Genomic DNA, 23,664 nt, shown 5'->3' on the forward strand with positions numbered 1-23,664 from the left:
TTATTGCTACTAGAAGCCCCAACTTCTACATGAGAAGTAGTAGCAACTAGAATAGTAGAGAAGGTGGAAGCAGTCACGAGGGGAGAAGTAGCAGCAACTTCAGGTAGGGGAGCTTGAGAACGAACAGGGACTGACGCTGGAAGAGAGGCTAGAGGCAACTCTTCAGAAACAGGACCAAAGGCTTAATTATCAAAACCACGGGTAAACATCTGATCAGCAGAATCACAGGGAGGAATATTCATCTCTTCATCGGAAATCACTAATGTAGAACTTTCGAGCTCATCTAAAAGTCTCGAAGGGATTGAACTTGGAGGAAGGGTAGCTTCATCATCGGAAATAAGTGCCTCCTAACCCGAGGCATGCACACTAAAGAACCCTCTTCCTGTTCTTCTTCACCCTCAAAGCCACGGGAACCATCAACTTTTCTTTTCGATGAAGAGCTCAAAATTCTCTCTTGAGCAAGAGATACAGAAAGTCTTGTAGAAGAAATAGACGCGGGACTGACACCACGAATAGAAAATCCTAACAAAAGAGAGAAGTTTGGTAAGAAGCTCCTAAGCCAACACAAGAGAAGAAGAGAAATTGAACAGAAAAGGTACCGTGTGTTTTGACTTTCCAACCAAACCTTTGAGAAAGGTACTTCTAAGATCTTCTCTCCATAGGGACAACTGACAATAACTTTTCTACCCAAGCACGGAAGTTAGGAATCTCCTCGAAAACTTCCATGGTTGCTGAAAAATAGACACAAGATTAAAAGTTTCTTGTTTCAAGAAAGAAAAGAAAGGGTAAAGGAAAAAAGCTTACGTGCAAAATTTCACTTTTTTGGAAAGGGCATATTCTCTTCACCCACCAAAGCACTTGTGGGAGCAGCTACAAAGCGAGCATACCAGCCACAGTCTCTATCATCCTCGGGGCTAACCAATACCCTTTTGCTTCTGGCCACAAGTGAAAACACCCCTTCACGAAATAATTTGAGGGATTAAAGATGAAACAAATGATGAAAGGTGAAAGGCAGGGAAGCCAAGTTAGATAGGTAACGAAGGCATACAATAACCCTCCAAACAATGGGGCCAATTTGTCCCAGGCATACATTAAAAAAGTGGCAGAATTCAATGATTAATGGGTCAATGGGTGATCTAAATCCTAAAGTGAAAGGATATGTATAAATAAAGGAATAACCAGCCTGATATGAGGTTATTCTTTAGTTTGGATCATAAACTAAAACTGGGAAGTCAGGTTTTCGGTTACATTCTCTTCGAACAAGAGGAATTAAATCAGTGGTAATTTGAGTAGGATAAAGATCGGCACGATTATGAGAAGCTAAAGAAGAAACTTAATTTCTTATGGTTTCTCGATCAGATGAGAAAGAAAATTCCTGTGGAATAATTTCATCAACCGTTAGTTCACGTATAGATTCACGCGATTCCCTATTTCTAGAAGAAGATCTAGGGGTTAAAGAAGTCCTAGGTTTAGAAGAAGAAGAAGTGGGAGTAGTGGTTGGAGATGAAGAACCACGGGTGGACAGCGAACCTAAACTACAAAGTATGCCTCCTTTTCTACTTCTCACAGGAGTAGATGAAGGAGCAAGTTCATCAACAATTACGACTTTGCGAGGGTCAGGAGTTGATGAAGACATGGTTGTATAAGGAATTAACAGAGGAATATACGTCGAAAAAAGAAGAAAGAATGAAGAAGAAGAACACTGTAGAATAAAGGTTTCCTAAAACCTAAGAAGTATGAAAAGTCCTAAAAACACTGAGAAGCCACATAATCAATCATCAAAAGCCACGTGGCATATGCATTAAATGGAAGTGACATACGACGCGTTAATTCTGAAGAAAGCACAATGATGCTTGGGAAATGACGACAAATAATTCTCGCCATAAATACATACCACTTACCGAATATTCAATTGTAGAATATTCAGAAAGTGGGGGGACTATCTGTATTGGCGGTAAATAAATGATACACATGGAATTATATTTAGCTGACAGAGCATGATACGTGGAACAATGAGGAAATGACAACTGGCATATTTCATTTAAAAGATGTGTGAAGCGCAAGAGGTACGAGGCAAACACCCACGAGATAATGGAGAACCAACGTTCAAACCTAAAACAATTGCTGAAGAGGCACGAGCGGAATAAATCAAGACTGGAAAGAGGGAAGATTTACGAACCTACAATTAATGAAGAAGGGGAATCAGAATCGTTGCAAAATCTTCATAGACAGTTACGATTACCAATCATAACGGACAATTAATATCGTTAAAGCTCATAATGATTCCGCCATAAATAGGAGAAAATATTATATTTGTAAACTCCTATATAAGGGAGGAGAATCTCATTTGTAAAGACACGTTCGGAGTACTATCGAAATACATTCACTTTCTCTTGCTTATTCAGTACAATCAATTATTCTTTTTTTTGTTTGTAGTTATTTTTGGTCAACTTTATTTCCTTTTAAGTGAATTACTGAGGAATGGGGAATTATTTGGTTATCAATAACCCGAATTCTTCTAAAAATAGGCTTTGACTAAAGAAATTATTTTTTGGTTAAACAATATCCCTAATTGTTATTTGTCCAAATAATTATAAATGTTATTTTTTCTCAGGAAGGCTTGATATATCAAGTGAATATAATATAAACTTAAATATCGTATGATATTGCTACACACTTGACACAATAGAAAAAGACTCGTAGGAATATTTTCCTTTTTTTTTTCATATTAAAAGTTGCTTTTAATAGGCTAATGCAATTTTAAAGAAAAAATCAAGCAGTTGAATTTGATCTATTGGTTCGAATTCAAACTACATGTGATATTATATTATCAGAATACTAAAGACGATATAACCCAATACTTTTTAAAAAAATTTAACAATACTCTATTTAATTGTACTAAATAATTTGTCAGTTATTCTCGAGTTTGACTTACACACAATTCGAAGCCAACAAATATTTCTATTTGAGAGATTGGTGACTTTTCAATGTGATAGCAACAGAAAATATTAGTTGAAACATTGACATAAATACGAGCATCTATCTATTTATATTATTATAAAAGTATGAATATAATGTCGGTTTACAAAAATAAAATTATAATATTAAGTATAATAACTCATAATAAAAAGATATAACAGAAATTTTAGATATTAACCTTATAATCGTATTAGTTTTTGAATATAATACTACATGTTAATATTTAGGACTTTAAAATTAACAAAATTTTGATTATTAATTTTTTTTATTGAACTAGGTAAAACATCTTAAATAGAAACATTAAATTTAAATTTGTATTGGAAGTACTTATTGAGAGAATGGTCTAAATACGTATGGAAAGGCTTTGAAAATATTTGGAGTTAAAAAATCGAAAGATTATAAACTCAAGAGTCCACTTTGACTCAACGTTTTAAAAACTAATAATAGTATATATATTTTTCCTTCTTTATTTATATTAGAAATTGAAGGATTTTTTAACTTTGAATAAATATACAGTTCCTTCATAAAAGTTGTAGTTGCATTTTATGTCGATTTTAATTAAAATTAGTTTTAAAATTATTTTATTTTATTTGTTGTTTGATCTTCATGATTTTTTCTATCTTTCATTATTTAAATAGAGTCAACATTTAACATTTACAGAAAATTTTATTTACTTTTCATCTCATAAATCAAACATGTTGTTTAATGTAAAATTTACGTGAGTTGTCAACATTTAATAGTTATTGATGGGGTACATACACAATGCACATACCGAGATTAATCTATCCTTACTTATCTCTATTTTCATGTATTTTGAAATATAGTAAGTAAATAAAAAATTCTTAAAAATTACATCGTGACTCAAAGCTAATGTCATGTCCTAATGATAAGTATAACAACCCGACTTGTCGTTTTGTGAATTAGCGTCTCATTCAGCGACTTAAGGTCTCAAGCAGCTTTGTGAGGTGTATTATGACTTGCGTGTGTGATCGAGTTTGATTTTCGGATGATTCAGGATCAAATTGAAAGAACAATTCTTATTTAAAAAGTTTAAAAGAAAAGAGTTGATCGGAGAGTTGACTTTTAAGCAAACGACTCCATAATAGAGTTTTGATGGTTTCAATAGCTCCGTATGGTAATTTTTGACTTAGAAGCGTGTCCGAAAAATTATTTGGAAGCCCGTAGCTAAATTAGGCTTGAAATGGCTAAAATAAAAATTTAAGTTTGGAAGTTTGACCGGGGAGTTGACTTTTTGATATTGAGGCTGGAATCCGATTCTGAAAATTAGAATACCTACATTATGTCATTTATGACTTGTGTGCAAAATTTGAAGTCATTCCGGATTGATTTGATACGTTTCGGCGTAAAATATAGAAGTTGGAAGATTCGAAAACTCATAATTCAATTCGAGGCGCGATTCGTAATTTCGACGATGTTTGATGTGATTTTAAGCCTTTACTAAGTTTGTATTGTATTTTGGGACGTGTTGGTATATTTGGTTGAGGTCCCGAGGGGCTTGGGTGTATTTTTGGATCATTGGTTGAGAGATTAGTAAAGTTAAGAAATTTGGGAGTTTGACCATGGTCAATATCGGGTCAAGATGACCTCTTTTCAATGTTTTGAGTGCGCAAGCAGGTCCGTGGCGTATTTTATGATTGAAATTCATTTATAGTTTGTGTCCGGGAGGTTCGGGATGAGTTTTGAGAGAGTCCGGACATTTCGACACTCTAATGTTGTTCTGGAACTTTTGGAAAAGTGCGGACCGTAGAAGAAAAGTGCGGATCACACAATTTTGAGTGCGGCCGCACTTCAGAGGAAAAGTGCGGACCGCAGAGGACAAGTGCGGACCGCACAATTTTGTGTGCGGCCGCACTTCAGAGAAAAAGTGCGGACCGCACAATTTTGTGTATGGCCGCACTTCTGGGGTTCTGCAGGTTCGATGGTTTGACTTCGGAGGCTTATATCTTTTAATCCACAATGAATTTGTAGATGATTCAAAAACGAAAGTTGTAGTCTTTTGAATCTAGTTTCTATAAAGGATAGCACGAATTATTTGGACATTTGTACAGAAAGTTATGTGTATTTTATTGAAGTCTGGTAAGCTGTCACAGTGAAGTGCGACCACACTCAAAATTATGCGGCCCCAGAACTTGAAAATGTGCGGCAGCACTTGTAAATGTGCGGACCGCACATTGGGAGATCAGACGTGGTGCTATATAGCCGAGGGTTAGGGTATTATTTCATTTTTGGACTTTGGGAGCTCGGTTTGTGGCGATTGTTTGTGGGATTTTCAAGAAATTCATCGGGGTAAGTGATTTTAACTCAGATTTGGTTAACATACATGAATATATCATTATTTTCATCATTTAATCAGTATTTTGAGATGGAAATTTGGGAAAAATTATAAAAATTCCATAAAACGAATTTTTGGAATTTGAATACCGATTCGGAGTCGGATTTGAGTGAAATTAGTATGGTTGGACTCGTATCGGAATGTGTATTCGGATTTCGTAAAATTCGATCGGGTTCTAAGAGACGGGCCCCGCGTTGACTTTAGTTGACTTTTTAAAATAAAATTTTAAGTTGACGTTTATTATCCGAAATTATTTTTGATGAATTTTAATGAAGTTATACAATTAATTTGGATAGATATGAGTTGTCCGAAGGTCAATTAAAGCAAGAAAGCGATTTTAAAATATCGTCATAACTTCAAAAAGGTAAGTATCTTGCCTAACCTTGAGTGGGGGAATTATCCCTTAAGCATTGAGTTGTATGTGCCATTTGTGTAATGTGAAAGCCGTGTACGCGAGGTGACGTGTCACGACCCAAAATCCATAAGGGTCGTGATGGCGCCGGACACTACTGTCAGGCAAGCTAACAATAATTACTTAATTGGGTTCTCATTTTATTATTTTTGAAATCATATTTTCCTTCAATTTAAATAGTAAAGAATGAGGATTTACAGAGTAAATAATAATACTTTTAACAAATTCAATACAGAACAACCCATAATCATCCCAAAAACTGGTATCACAAGTGCATAAGCATTAACTAGGAATATAAAATAAAATACAACAGCTGTCCTGAATACAAATTAGACAGGAAAAATATAAATATTCTGAAGGAGACTCTGCTGGCTGCGGGTCGACAAATGGAATGCAGCTCACCTAGGTCCCCGCATGTATACACGCCTCTGCTCTCACATGGCCTCTAGACATATATGTACCTGCACAAAAATGTGCAGCAATTATAGTATGAGTATGTAAGCAATATGTACCTAGTATGTATCTAGCCTAACTTCAGAGAAGTAGTGACGAGGGGTCGACATCGGCACTAACTAGTGGTCCAACAACATAAGGTACAGTAATGAGGTAGCAAATATGAGGTAGAGTAAGTAAGTAAAATAGACAACTATAGATCACGTGGTACAAATCCCCTCTCTTTACGAGGAACTCAAGCTCTTCATTAGAAATTTCCTCCTTAACCGGAACATATATATAGGTATAGTGAAACTCATCAAGTGGCTACCATAATTCAAATTCAGAATTTACAGATACACTCATCAAGTGGATACCATAATTCAAATATGAAATTTACAAATACACTGGCTTCTTGCCAAGTTTTACGCACGATTTCATGGGAATGTGATATAGAAAATGCCGAGGCGTACGACCCGATCCAACATAATAATAAAACTGTGCACTGCCGAGGGTCGAACGGCCCGAACCATATGATAAATCAATTAACCTGCCGAGGCGAACATCCCGCTCCCATGAGAGTGTGGTACATAAATCCTGCCAAGGCGAACGACCTGATCCCATAAAAAGTGAAAAATTCTTGCCAAGGCGAACGGCCCGATCCCATAAGAAGTGAAATACAAATTCCTGCCGAGGGGAACGGCCCGATCCCATAAGAGGTCAAATACAAATTCCTGCCGAGGCGAATTCGTGGTCAAAATCTAAAAATATAATTTCTAAATTTTCTACCAAAACTCCCACAATTTCTACTAATTTCCATGCTTAAATCCTTATACAAAACATGTATTTAACTTGCAATGGATGGGAATAACTTACCTTGGTATAGATGATGAAAACCCCCACTTGAAACTCTCCAAAATCGCCCAACCAAGTTAAAAATGGGAGAAAAATTGGCCAAATCCCATTTTAAAGGAAACCTCACTGCCCAGCTCAAATTCTCGCACCTGCGGTCACTTGGCCGTTTCTGCGGTTCCGCAGGTGCGGCAATTATTCCGCTTCTGCGGAGATGCTCCCAGTCGCTGCTTCCACTTCAGCACCTTCCCTTCCGCAGGTGCGGTCTCGCTTCTGCGGCGAAATAACCGCATCTGCGGTCTGAGCACTGCCCAACTAAAATCGCACCTGCGCCCCTCATGGCCGCTTCTGTGGCTCCGCACCTGCGGCCAAAACCTCGCAGGTGCGGTTACACCAGATACCAGTTAGCTCATCATTCCTTTAGTCCAAAAATTGATCCGTTGACCACCCGAAACTGCCCAGAGACCCTCTGGAACTTAACCAAATATACCAACACGTCCCAAAACACATTACGGACTTAGTCGAGGCCTCAAATCGCGCCAAACAACATCAAAACTATGAATCCCACTTCAATTCAAACTTAATGAACTTTGAAATTCAAACTTCTACAATCGATGCCGAAACCTATCAAATCACGTCCGATTGACCTCAAATTTTGCACACAAGTCATAATTGACATTACGAACCTACTCCAACTTCCGAAATCGGATCCCGATATCAAAAAGTCCACTCCCGGTCAAACTTCCCAGAAACATTCAAATTCCAACCTTCGCCAATTGACCTCAAAATGACCTACGGACCTCCAAATCCACATCCGGACGCGCTTCTAATACCATAATCACCATATGTAGCTATTCCCAAACTCGAAATCTCAAACGAGCATCAATAACATTGAAATGCACTTCAACCCAATTTTAGAAAATTCTTCCAAAATGCCAACTTCCACAATAGGCGCCGAAATATTCCCGGGTCATCCAAAAACCCGATCCGGACATACGCTCAAGTCCAAAATCATCATACGAAACTTTTGGAACTTTCAAATCCCGATTCCAAGGTCGTTTACTCAAAAATCAAACCTTAGTCAATTCTTCCAACTTAAAGCTTTCGAAATTAGAATTTTCTTCCCAAACTAACTCCGAACTTCTCGAAATTCAATTCCGACCATACGTGCAAGTCATAATACTTGAAGTAAAATTACTCAAGGCCTCAAACTATTGAATGAATGTGAAAGCCGTGTACACGAGGGTGACGAGTACGTACATAGTTTATATGTGCAATTATTATTGGTTGAAACTTGTAGACGCCCTTATGTATTAGATTGAAAAATTATTGGAACTTAGTAAATCCTTGAATTGTCATGCCCCCTTCCTTGTTTGTCAAATTTGTATTTTATATGATAATTTGGTGTTATTGTCACTTGTATTTTTATGTGAATTCCGTGTATGGTTGATTTGATAATTTTCTTGGAATTAAATTCATTATGGAATTCTTCTCTGCAAATAATTATTAAATAAGCTTAAAAAGAGGCATTAATATATTTATCAAAATTTTGGATTAAAGAAGGTGTTGTCCTATATTGTGTTACTTTTCCATCTCTATTGTTGTTTTGAGGTTTTATATACGTTGTGTGGATCCTTGGGCTATTTGTTGAAAAATTTATTGATTTTGCTATATCTTTGGAATTGGTTGTGGTCATTGGGCAAATTGTGAGATGAATTGTTGTATTGTGTTGTCGGTTAAACACTCTTCTTGATGTTATTTATGCTTCCTACCTTGCTTGTTAATGATATACATGTGCTTGGTAAGGAAGAGTGTAAAGCACGAAGGGTGATGTCGTGCCATTGAATTTATATTATCATGTGAGGGAGAGTGTAAAGCACGAAGGGTGATGTCGTGCCATTGAGAGTGTAAAGCACGAAGGGTGATGCCATTCCATTGAGAGTGTAAAGCACGAAGGGTGATGCCGTGCCATTGAGAGTGTAAAAGCACGAAGGGTGATGGCGTGCCATTTTATTTATATTATCAGGTGAGGATGAGAGTAAAAACACGAAGGGTGATGCCGTACCATTATTTTTATATTATCATATGTTCATGGCACGAAGGGTGTTTCCGTGTAGGCGAGGATAAGAGACATACATTATATTGTGATATCTTTTCATTGTGTGTTCATTCAGGCCTTTATCTTGAGATGTTATTGTGCACCTATGTTTTCTATGTGACTTGTAGTCGTTGTTGCTTCCTGTGTACCTCCCACTTTATTTTTTTTATTGTTATTGGCATTTCTCCCACCTAGTAGGTATTGTTATATGTATGCACGGTAAGAAAGAGATAAATGCACGAAGGGTGTTGCCGTACCAATTGATTTGATCTACATATATACATTGGGTGAGAATGAAACAAGTGCACGAATGTATTGCCATGCCATTTGATGTGATATATTGAATGTATTTCTCATAATTGAATGTATTTCTCATACCATGAAAGTTAAATGAGGTGTCACATGGTGATATTTATTTGAAAGAATTATATTTGAAAGAGATTTATTTGAAAGCGATATATTTGAAAGAGATTTATTTGAAGGAATTATATTTGAAGATATTTATTTGAAGGAATTATTATTGAAAGAGATTTATTTGAAAGAATTATATTTGAAAAATATTTACTTGAAGGGAGTATATTCAAAATATATTTATTGAAAAGTATTATATCATGAAGATTATTATTTGAAAAGCATATAGGCGAAAGATTTATATTTGAAGGACTTGATTAATTGGTTGTACTTGTATTCATTATTTGTTGAGCAATATTAATGGTGTTCTTGTTGCCCTGCTGTATATACCACTAGTTGATTAGTGTTGCCATCATTGTTATTTATTTTCTATTATTTTTGTATACTACATTGCACGGGTTATTAGACTAGTGAGTGTCTTGACTGTACCTCATCACTACTCCACTGAGGTTAGTCTTGATACTTACTGCGTACCGACTGTGGTGTACTCATACTACATTTTTGTACATTTTTTGTGTGCAGAGCCAGGTATTGGAGATATTGGACTCAGACAAAGTTAAAATCTGATCGCAAGTATTTAAGGTAGAGCTGCTTGGTCGTCGTAGTCCCTTGGAGTCTTTCCATTTTTATTGTACTGTTAATTTCTTATCCGAACAGTATTGTACATTCGGTCCTCGAGATCATTCCATGTATTTAGTTAGAGTTCGTGACTCAGTATTACCAGTCTTGGTAGATTGTTTGTTGAATATTTTCGCTGTTAGTGTTGACACTTGTATTGAATAAAAAAAAAAGGCTTGAATTGTTATTATAATCGGCTTACTTAGTCTTAGAGACTAAGTGCCATTACGAGCCTGTGGTGGGATTTTGGGTCGTGACAATAAGTAACCTAACTTGTCGTTTATAAAATAACCTTATAATATTAAGTATAATAACTCATAATAAAAGGTCATAATCGAAATTCTAGATATTAGCCTTATAATCCTATTAATTCTAGGACATAATACTACACGTTAGTAATCCTATTAGTATAATTACTTTCGAGCTATCTAATTCATATAAAATTGAACAAGTAAATATCTTTAGTCATGTAATCCTATTACTTTTAGAATATGCTTCTTAAAAGTTTATATTACTAATTTAATTTAAAAACGTATTATAATGTCTTATTACTAATTTAATTTGAGAATGTATTATATTGTCCAAATCTATTTAGAAAAAAAAGAGAGCCTATATTATTATAAAAGCATAAATACAATATTAATATACCAAAATAGCCCTAAAATATTAAACGGAAGAACTCATAGAGAAAGGACATAACTGCAATAACTTACTACAATACCTTCTATGATAATTTTTAATATTTAAGATTTTAAAATTAATAAAATTTGGTCTATTGAATACTTACTAAAAATATGTAGGAAGGTATAATAAAATTAATTTCATAAGAATCCTCCGTATTGGCAATACATTATTACTCCATAATATCCAATACCAAAAAAAATAAATTAAATGGACCGCATAAAGAGTTGAAATTGAGGGGGAAAATACCCCCACGACAATATATTTTTATATTATATTTGAACTATTTTCCTACTCAAATAATATTTTTTTATTATTTTTTTGTGTAATATTAAAAAGTACCAAATTATTAAACAACAATTAAAAAAATATTTAAGAATATAAATGTCACGACCCAAGATCCCTCCGAAGGAGTCGTGATGGCACCTAATCTCTAAAACTAGGTAAGCCTAACATTAACTGAAATAACGACAATGTTTACTAACATCGAACAATTTCGAAATAAAAATCTCTATACAATTTACAATCCCAAAACCGGTAGTACAAGTCATAAGCCTTTCTAGGAGAAATTTTACATAATGAATACATCATTGTTCCGGAACAAAAGGAAACAATGGAAATAAATACAATAGAAGGTGACTTCGGAGCCTGCGAACGCCCAGCAGGTATACCTTGAAGTCTCCAGCCTCACCAAGCGTAAGTTTCAAAACCAACTCGATCCGAAGTACCTGGTTCTGCACAAAAAATGTGCAGAAGCGTAGCATGAGTTGCGGCGCGCAACCCGATCCCACCATACAATATCAATATCATAACAATAAATAAAATATGTTGCGGCGCACAACCCGATCTCACCATATAATATCAATATCATAAGTCACCCTTATTTCACCATAATAATCCACCCCTTATTCACCTGTTGCGGTGTGTAACCCGATCTCACCGTACAATAATAATGTCATAATATAAATATCCTCCCCTATTCCACCACCTCCCTTATTTCACCTGTTGTGGCGTGCAACCCGATCCCCCGTACAATAATTTAAATCAACAACAACAATTCAATAACTAGATTTACCAGAATTTTTACAATCAAGGGTACGAGTACATGGCAACAAGGGAACCACGTAAAATCAAGGAATACAACAACCTTAACAAAATGTCAAGACATATAGGGCACATGATAACTAGCAGGCAATCACAATAATTTGGACATGTAGCAGATATGCACATAGTCATAGAAGAACTCAACAATTTAGATGTAACAAGGCAATAAAGAAGGTAATAACTTCAGCTAAGGCATATAAGGGCCAAACAACAAGTAAGAGGTACAATAAGTGCTAACAACATCAAATAGAGCATGTGAGAGTAGCCTAACAACAAGATACCTCATGTTATGACAATTTAATCAAAGGCATGGGAAGAGACTAGACAATCTAAACTGGTCAATACCACATATAGACCGTGTACCCACTCGCCACCTTGTGTACACGGCTTTCACATAACAAGATAGTACAATTAACTCGATTCCTAAGGGGTGGTTTCCCCCACACAAAGATAGACAAGGCACTTACCTTAATTCGGCCAACTCAATACTCAATTTAGCTTTTCCTTTACCAATTCACCAACGCTATGCTCGATCTAGCCAAAGACGACTTAAATACATCAAACAATGCAAGAGAAAACGATTTCAATTAACAAAGTTATGATCCTTATACAATTTGTAAAAAGTCAACAAAAGTCAACTCCCCGGGCCCGCACCTCGGAACCCGATAAATTTATAAAACTCGAACACCCATTCCGATACGAGTTCAACCATACCAAAATTATCAAGTTCCAATTCCAATTCGTCCTTCAAATCATCATTTTACAATTTTGAAAGATTTTACAAATTTTCCCCAAATTTTCCTTTAGATTCCCATGAATTTGATGTTAAATTTAAGGTATAATCACAAAATATAATTAAAAATTGATTAAAGGCACTTACCCAATGATTTGATATGAAAATCCCCTCTCAAAATCGCCCACTCTCGGACCTAGGGTTTAAAATATGATAAAATGAAGCTAAAACTCGGAATGCCCAGCTATTAGCAGGCTGCAGATGTCGCATTTGCAACACGACCTCCGCAAATGCGGACAAAACATCGCAAAAGCGAAATAGGAGGTTTTCTGCTAAGGTCGCATTTGCGACCAAATTCTTCGCAAATGCGAGGGATTCTTTGCAAAAGCGAATTCCTGCCCAGCAGCCCAGGTTTGCAAATGTGAGGCTGCTTTGCAAATGCAATAGTCGCATTTGTGACCAAAACATCGCAAATGCGATTAAACCAGAACCAACACTCAAAAGTTTAACAAAAACAATCCGAAACCAATCCGAAACTCACCCGATCCCCCGAGGCTCCAAACCAAACACCCACACAAGTCTAAAAACATAACACGAACTCGCTCGCATGATCGGAACACCAAAGTAACCTCCAGAACCACGAATCGAATGCCAAAACACATGAAAATCACCATGAACTTCAAGAACTTCTTGAATCGCAACCAAGCGTCCGAACCATATCAAATCAACTCCAAATGACATCAAATTTTGCAGGCAAGTCCCAAATGACATAACGGAGATGCTCCAACTCTCGGAACCGTATTCTGACCCCGATATCACCAAAGTCAACTCTCGGTCAAACCTCTCACTCCTCCAAAACTTTAACTTTCTAATTTTCGCCAAAATGCTTCAAATTACCCTACAGACCTCCAAATCCAAATCCGGACGCACGCCTAAGTGCAAAATCACCACCCGAGCCTATCGGAACCATCAAAACTCAAATCCGAGGTCGAATACTCAAAAATCAAACCTCGGTCAATTCTTTCAACTTCAAGCTTCTCAAAATGAGAGTCACTTCTAAAAATCCTTTCCGAACCCCTCAAAAAGTTGAACCGATGATGCAGCAAGTTATATTACATTGTGTGAAGCTACTCGTGACCTCAAACAGCCGAACCAGATGCAATTGCTCAAAACAACCAGTCGGGTTGTTACATCCTCCCCCACTTAAACATACGTTTATCCTCGAACGTGCCCGGAGTCGTTCCAAAGCCATCAAATCACTGCATGAGCTCACTATACATACACCCGGGGGTGATTCCCCATCACCTAAACCTATGTAGGACTGACAACGCAATTTAACTGAGGATCTCACTTCATCCTTGGTCCATATCCTTAGGACAAAACCCAACCCTCAACATATGAAACTCATCACAGGATCTGAATCTCGCATCAATACACTGCATAAATGTCACGACCCAAAATTCCACCACAGGCGTCGTGATGGCACCTAGTCTCTAAGAGTAGGTAAGCCGATTTCAATTACATTTTGAAGCCTTTTTATTTTTTATTTTTTTTGAATTAAAAAAGTAATCAAAACTAACAGCGGAACAAATATGAATGTACAACCTCCCAAGACTGGTAGTACTGAGTCACGAACTCTAACTGAATACATGGGATGATCACGAGGACCAAATATACAATACTGTTTGATAAAAATTTAACAGTATAATGAAATGAAAAGACTCCAAGGGACTGTGACGACCAAGCAGCTCTACCTTGAATCCTTGCGATCCCGCTTTACTTTGCCCAAGTCCGATATCTCCAATACCTAGCTCTGCACAAAAATATGCAGAAGTATAGTATGAGTACACCACGGTCGGTACCTAATAAGTATCAAGACTAACCTCAGTGGAGTAGAGACGAGGTACGGTCAAGACACTCACTAGTCTAATAACCTGTGCAATATAATATATAAAATAATAGGAAACAAATAACAATAAGGGCAACATAAAACAACTAGTGATATGCATAGTAAAATAATAAAATTACCATTAATATCGCTCAACAATTGATAAATACAATTACACCTATTTAAATCAAGTTCTTCAATTACATATCTTTCACATATAGTTCTTACGAATAAAACTCTTTTTCAAATATAATTTCCTCAAATAAATATCTTTCAAATATAATTCTTTCATATAGTTCTTTTTGAATAAAAATCCTTCCAAATAAATAATTTAAATATAATTCTTTCAATTAAAAAGTCACCATGTGACATCTCATTTCATAATCATAAAAATATGGCTCTCAGCCCATTTTCACATTTTTCGTAAATACGGGTCTCAACCCATTTTTTATATTTCCATGGCACTTCGTGCCCATAATTAAATCATTATGTTTCCCCGGTACCTCGTGCCCTCATTTCATATAACAACTGCACGGACAATTCACGTGCCAAATATCATTATCATTTAATCACATCATCTCATGCCCACATTTCATATCATAATTACACGGACGATTCATGTGCCAATATCCTCATTATTTACTCACGGTACCTCGTGCCCACATTTCATTTTATAATCCGCCTGACAATAGCCACATACTTCCAATTTCAACATAAATCAGATTATTATCAATTTACCAACAATAGGATAAAGTGCACAAGGTATAAAATAAACACAAGAAATCACAACATCGCATGGAAATCACCAACACCACAACAACTCCACATCATCACATATCGTCCCTGACAATAGCCATCTTTATCGCTCCTATTACCACCTTTATCGCTCTGCCCAAACAATATTCCAACAAACACAACAACAGTGAAATACCACCCTTATACCCATATAATATCAACGGTGAAATGCACCCTTATATCCTCAAAATAATAATTAACACAACACAATAATTTACATGGGAAATTATCACGCCAACATAACAAAATGAATTCATATCACAATTTGCCCAATGGCCACAACCAAAATTTCAAAGATACAACCAAGTTAATTAATTTCACAACAAATAGCCAAAGGCCCCACACAATATGTATAACACCCAAAAATAATCAATAGAGATAGAAATTACTCAGCATAAGGCCAAGCCTTCATTAATCCAAACTTAGATAATTATATTAACACTTCTTTTTAAGCTTGCTTAATTAATTATTTGCATAGGGAAGATTCATATTGAAATTATATTCCAAGAAATATCAAACCAATAATACTCACGAAATTTCGTAAATTTTCAAGCAACAATCACATCAAATTATCATATAAAAACAAATTCAACAACAAGAATTTTGGTGTGGCAAATAGATGATTTAGTAAATACTAACAATTATCCAAATTAATACACAATTTGCCCAAGACTTTAACGCAATGAATTTTACACATATAAGCCCGAGTACGTACTTGTCACCCGCGTACACGACTTTTTACATTTCACAAATGGCACATAAGACTCAATGCCTAAGGGGTAATTCCCCACTTGAGGTTAGGCAAGATACTTACCTTTTTGAAGTTATGCCGATATTCTAAAATTACCTTCTTGCTTGAATTGACTTCCGGACAGCTCAAATCTATCCAAATTAATTGTACAACTTCATTAAAATTCATCGGAAACAATTCCGGATAATAATACATCGACTTAAAAATTTATTCCAAAAGGTCAACAAAAGTCAACGCGAGGCTCGCCCCTCGGAACACGACATAATTTTCATGAAATCCGAAAACCCATTCCGATTCGAGTTCAACCATACCAATTTTATCGAATTCCAATAACAACTCGACCTCCAAATCTTAAATTTTTATTTTTGGAAGATTTTTCAAAAATCTTGATTTCTTCCATTTAAATCTGAATTAAACGATGAATATAACCATAGATTTATAAAATATAATCACTTTCGGATATATAACATTTATATATCCGAGCTCCAAAAATCTCAATCGAAAATGAAGAAATGACAGATTTTCAATCCTTAAGTTTCTGCCCAGGTTCGCATTTGCGGACAAAAACTTTGCATTTGCGAATGAACAGTGTTTTCACATTTTGCAAATGAACAGTGTTTTTGCATTTGCGGACATAGACTTCGCATTTGCGGATGAACAGTATTTTCGCATTTGCGGACAAAACTTCGCATTTGCGAATGAACAATGTTTTCGCATTTTTTGTAAATGAACAGTGTTTTCGCATTTGCGAACACAGACTTCGCATTTGCGAATGAACAATACCGCACCATAAACCAGCTGTCACGACCCAAACTAACCCCTGTCGTGGTAGCGCCTATCGTGGAACTAGGCAAGCCGACTCATTTCCAAAACAAACCGATATTTTCATTTCAAAGATAATTTCAATGTCATTTAACATAAAAACCTTCGTAAAGGAGTTCAAATCAAAATAAAAATGCGGAAGGAAAAGCCTGACATCAGGGTGTCACTAGCCATGAGCATCTACTACAATCTGTCTAACAATATGAAGGCTAACTCAGCCTGGAAAATAGCTAAATATAACTAGAGGAAGATAAGAGGGAGAAGAGCAGGGGCTGCGATCACCAAATAGCTACCTTGCTATCTCTAAGAAAATCTGCAACTAGAACACTCAATAACTGCTACCTTGTCCAGCTACACCTGAATCTGCACACAAAGTGCAGGGAGTAACGTGAGTACGCCAACTCAGTAAGTAACAACAATAAATAAAGACTGAGCAGTAGTGACGAGCAGTAAAGCATATAACGTTCATATCATGAAATCTCAGTAAGGTACAACATGCTCTAAAAATCAGTGTTTGAATCAAATCATCTCATTTAAACCCAGTTCCAGTAAACATCATTTAAAGATATTTTTCCAGAAGTTTTTCAAGCAAAGGCTCAATGCAAAGGTGAGCAAAAATGATGAAATCATAAACAGCCTTTCGGGCAAAACATCACTCATATACAGCCCCTCGGGCAAACCTCACAGTCACTCGTGCCACTCGGGCATACCTCACAATCACTCTTGCCACTCGGGCATACCTCACAATCACTCATGCCTCCCAGTCACTCAGCACTCGGCACTCGCACTCAGTAGGTACCTGCTCTCACTGGGGGTGTGTACAGACTCTGAAGGGGCTCCTTCAGCCCAAGCGCTAATAATATGCACGGACAACTCACGTGCTATAATAATAAAGTATGTTGCAGGCGGGCAGCCCCGATCCACACTCATCCTCACAATCAGGCCCTCGGCCGATATCAAACATGCTGCGGCGTGCAGCCCGATCCCATAAATATCCTCAAAAATGAGGCCCTCGGCCTCACTCAGTCATAAACCTTTCAAGCCACTCAGGCATGGCATTTCAGTAAAACAGGGCATTCGGCCCAAAACATTTATATGCATCAAAATAGAGTCATAAAACTGAGTTATGCGGTAAACAAGTATAAATATGACTGAGTATAGATTTTCAATCGAAAACAATGAGAGGATAGTAAGAAAAAGCCCCTAAGGGTCCAAACAGCAATAGCGCAAGGCCCAAACATGGCATTCAGCCCAATTTATAGAAATTCTTTCTAAAACATATAAGTATCATATAATTTCCATAAAATATTCAACTTTACAGTTCCTACGGGACGGATCAAGTCACAATCCCCAACAGTGCACGCCCACACACCCGTCACTAGCATGTGCGTCACTTCAAAATAGTAGAATGATACGAAATCTGGGGTTTCATACCCTCAGGACTAGATTTACAATCGTTACTTACTTCAAGCTGCGAAAATTCTTATTCAGCAATGTCCTTTCCTGGTGTACTGGTCTCCAAACGCCTCGAATCTGGTCATAAATAATTCGTTTCAGTCAATAAAATTCATTGGAATTAATTCCACAAGATAATAATGATTTTCCATAAAAATCCGAAAATTAGCTCAAAAATCGCCTGTGGGGCCCACATCTCGAAACTCGATAAAAGTTACAATATCCGGAAACCCATTCAACCACGAGTCTAACCATACCAATTTTACCAAAATCCGACCCCAACTCGACCCTCAAATCTTCAATTTAAACTAAGAGGGTTTTCAAAATTTTCCAACTCAATTAACCAATTAAATGATAAAAACAACCATGGATTCGGGTAATTTAACCAATATTGAGTTAAGAACACTTACCCCATTGTTTCCTCTGAAAATCACCCAAAATCGCCTCAAATCTGAGCTCCAAATCGTCAAAAACTGAAAATGGGACAAAGTCCCATTTTCAGAATTTAAACTCACTACCCAGGCTTTTCTTCTTCGCAAACGCGGTCAGTGCCTCGCGTTCGCGAAGCACAAAATAGCTCCCGTCCAAATTCCTCCTTCGCGAACGTGACATCACCCTCGCGTTCGCGAAGCACAAAATGCATCTGCCTCAATGCCTTCTACGCGAATGCGTTCAACCCATCGCAAACGCGATGCTTCGTTCCCCCTCACTACGCGAACGCGACACCCCCTATGCGAACGCGTAGACCAATTGCCTGGGGTCCTCAGCTGCTTCCTCTCCTTCCTCTCTTCTTCGCGAACGCGTAACACCACTCGCGTTAGCGATGCACACCCAGTCCACCCTTCGCGAATGCGAAGAGCAAATATTGTTAGACTCTCAGTTCCTCTTCGCGAACGCGAGGCGTCACGCGCGAACGCGATGAAGGAAACCCGATGGTGCATCAGAAAAATTCCAGCAGAGTTCCAAGTCCAAAATCCAACCCGTTAACCATCTGAAACTCACCCAGCCCCTTGGGACCTCAACCAAATATAGCAACAAGTCCTAAAATATCATACGGACTTAGTCGAACTCTCAAATCACCTCAAACAACGCTAAAACCATGAATTATACTCCAATTCAAGCCTAATGAACTTTGAAAATTTTAATTTCTACAAATGACTCCGGAACCTATCAAATCATATCCGATTGACCTCAAATTTTACACACAAGTCATAAATGACATAACAGAGGTATTCCAATTTTTTTCAGAATCGGATTCCGAACCTGATATAAAAAAGTCAACCCCCGGTCAAACTTCCCAAAAAATAAACTTTCTTCATTTCAAGCCTAATTCCTCTACGGACTTCCAAATAATATTCTGGACATGCTCCTAAGACCAAAATCACCATACGGAGCTATTGGAATCATCAAAATTCAAATTCGAGGTCGTTTACACATAGGTCCATATCCGGTTCACTTTTTAACTTAAATTTTTTAATTATGAGACTAAGTGTCTCATTTCACTCCGAGTTCCTTCCGGACCCGAACCAACTAACCTGATATAACATAATATAGCTGAATAACACAAAAAGAAGTAGAAATGGGGAAAACGTGGCTATAACTCTCGAAACGACCGATCGGGTCGTTACACCAGCAAAACCCAATCTTCTCCGAAATGATCTGAAACCACCCCGAAACTCATCCGGAACCTCCCGGACACAAACCATATATGAATTTCAATCATAAAATATGCTACGGACGTGCTTGCGCACTCAAAACATTGAAACGGGTCTAGAAACATACCTGGAGTCTGGAATAGGTGTGGATATCTGCTCTGCATCTCCCGCTCGGTCTCCCAGGTGGCCTCCTCCACAGGCTGACCTCTCCATTGCACCTTCACTGAAGCTATATCCTTTGAACTTAACCTTCGAACCTGCCGATCCAAAATAGCCACTAGCTCCACATCATAAGTCATATCACCCTCCAACTGAACCGTGCTGAAATCCAAAACATGGGACGGATCTCCAATATACTTCCAGAGCATGGAAACATGAAACACTGGATGCACACTCGACAAGCTGGGTGGCAAGGCAAGCTTATAAGCCACCTCCCCTATTCTCTGAAGCACCTCAAAAGGCCCAATGAACCGGGGGCTCAACTTGCCCCTCTTCCCAAACCTCATAACACCCTTCATGGGTGATACCTTCAGCAAAACCTTCTCCCCAACCATAAAAGACACATCACGGACCTTCCTATCCGCGTAGCTCTTCTGCCTAGACTTCGCCATGCGAAGCCGCTCCTGAATCAATTTTACCTTATCTAATGCGTCCTGGACCAAGTTTGTACCTAAGAGCCCAGCCTCACCCGGCTTAAACCATCCAACCGGAGATCTACACCTCCTCCCATACAAAGCCTCATACGTAGCCATCTGAATACTCGACTGATAACTGTTGTTATATGCAAACTCCGCGAGTGGCAGAAACTGGTCCCATGAACCCCCAAAGTCAATGACACAAGCACGCAACATATCCTCCAATATCTGAATAGTGCGCTCGGACTGCCCGTCCGTCTGAGGGTGAAAAGCTGTGCTCAACTCAACCTGAGTACCCAACTCTCGCTGCACGACCCTCCAAAACTACGATGTGAACTGAGTACCCCTATCTGAAATGATGGAAACTGGGACACCATGCAGGCGAATGATCTCTCGGATGTAAATCTCAGCCAACCGCTCTGATGAGTAGGTAGTACCAACTGGAATGAAGTGAGCGGACTTGGTCAACTGATCCACAATAACCCAATAGCATCGAACTTCCTCGAAGTCTGTGGGAGCCCAACTACAAAGTCCATGGTGATCCGCTCCCACTTCCACTCTGGTATCTCTAATCTCTGAAGCAAGCCACTCGGTTTCTGATGTTCATACTTAACCTGCTGACAGTTGAGACACCGAGCCACAAACCCAACTATATCCTTCTTCATCCGCCTCCACCAATAGTGCTGCCTCAAATCCTGGTACATCTTCGCGGCACCCGGATGGATGGAATACCACGAGTTGTGGGCCTCCTCAAGAATCAACTCTCGAAGCCCATCTACATTAGGCACACATATCCGGCCCTGCATTCTCAGCACGCTGTCATCACCAATAGTCACATCCCTAGCATCACCTCTCCGAACTTTATCCTGAAGAACGAGCAAGTGGGGGTCATCATACTGACGCTCCCTGATATGGTCATAAAGAGAAGACCTGGAGACCACATAAGCCAATACCCGACTAGGCTCCGAAATATCCAATCTGACAAGCTGACCCTCTAAGGCCTGAACATCCAATGCCAAAGGTCTCTCTACTACTGGAAGATATGCTAAACTCCCCAAACTCTCTGCCCGGCGACTCAAAGCATCGGCCACCACATTGGCCTTCCCCGGATGGTACAAAATAGTGATATCATAGTCCTTAAGAAGCTCCAACCATCTCCACTGACGCAAATTAAGATCCTTCAACTTTAATAGATACTGAAGACTAGGGTGATCAGTATAGATCTCACAATGAACCCCATACAAATAATGAAGCCAAATCTTCAAGGCGTGAACAATGGATGCTAACTCAAGATCATGGACATGATAGTTCTTCTCATGGGTCTTCAACTGGCGTAAGGCATATGCAATCACCCTACCCTCCTGCATCAAAACACAACCAATGCCTACCCTCAAGACATCACAATACACGGTGTAAGAACCTGAAGCTGATGGCAGAACCAACACTGGAGCTGTAGTCAAAGCAATCTTGAGCTTCTGAAAGCTCTCCTCACACTCATTCGGCCACCTGAATGGAGCACCCTTTTGGGTCAATTTGGTCAAGGGCGATGCGATAGATGAAAATCCCTCCACAAAGCGACGGTAGTAACCCACCAAACCAAGAAAGCTCCTAATCTCCATGGCTGAGGACGGTCTGGGCCAACTCTGCACCATCTCTATCTTCTTCGGATCCACCTGAATACCCTCACTGGACACCACGTGCCCCAAGAATACTACTGAACTGAGCCAAAACTCACATTTGGAGAACTTTGCATAAAGCTTCTCCTCCTTCAATCTCTGTAATACAATCTTCAAATGCTGAGCGTGCTCTTCCTGGCTACGAGAGTACACCAGGATGTCATCAATGAATACAACAACGAATGAGTCCAAATAGGGCTGGAATACACTGTTCATCAAATGCATGAACGCTGCTGGGGCATTGGTCAGCCCAAAAGACATCACCAAGAACTCATAATGGCCATATCGGGTCCTGAAAGTTATCTTAAGAATATGTGAATCCCGAATTTTCAGCTGGTGATAACTGGACCTCAAATCAATCTTGGAGAACACCCTCGCTCCCTGAAGCTGGTCGAATAAATCATCAATACGAGGCAAAGGATACTTGTTCTTGACTGTGACCTTGTTCAACTGCCTGCAATCAATACACATTCTCATGGAACTATCCTTCTTCTTCACAAATAAAACCGGTGCACCCCATAGTGACACACTAGGCCGAATAAACCCCTTATCAAGGAGTTCCTGAAGCTGTTCTTTCAATTCCTTCAACTCCGCCGGTGCCATACGATATGGTGGAATAGAAATGGGTTGAGTGCCCGGTACCAAATCAATACCAAAGTCAATATCCATGTCAGGCGACATGCCTGGTAGGTCTGCAGGAAACACATCCGAAAAATCACGTACCACCGGAACAGAATCAATGACAGGAGTCTCTGCACTAACATCCCTCACAAAATCCAAATAAGATAGGCAACCCTTCTCAACTATGCGATGAGCCTTCAAATATGAAATCACCATACTTGGTACATAATCTACAGAACCGCTCCACTCAACCCTCGGAATTCCCGGCATAGCCAACGTCACCGTCTTAGCGTGACAATTTAGAACAGCATGACATGGAGATAACCAATCCATACCCAATATCACATCAAAGTCAACCATACTGAGCAGCAAAAGGTCCACTTGGGTCTCCAGACCCCCAATAGTCACCACACATGACCGGTATACGCGGTTCACAATAATAGTATCGCCCACAGGAGTAGATACATGTACAGATGAAACTAAGGACTCACGGGGCATATCCAGAAAATGGGCAAAATATGAGGAAACATATGAATACGTGGAACCAGGGTCAAATAATACTGAGGCATCTCTGTGGCAAACTGAGACAATACCTGTAATCACAGCATCTGAAGCAATAGCATCTGGTCTGGCAGGGAGAGCATAGAAACGGGCCTGACCACCCCCTGATCTGCCTCCCCCTCTAGGGCGACC

The sequence above is a fragment of the Nicotiana tabacum genome, chromosome 14 (assembly GCF_000715075.1).
Source record: "Nicotiana tabacum cultivar K326 chromosome 14, ASM71507v2, whole genome shotgun sequence".
NCBI lineage: Eukaryota > Viridiplantae > Streptophyta > Magnoliopsida > Solanales > Solanaceae > Nicotiana > Nicotiana tabacum.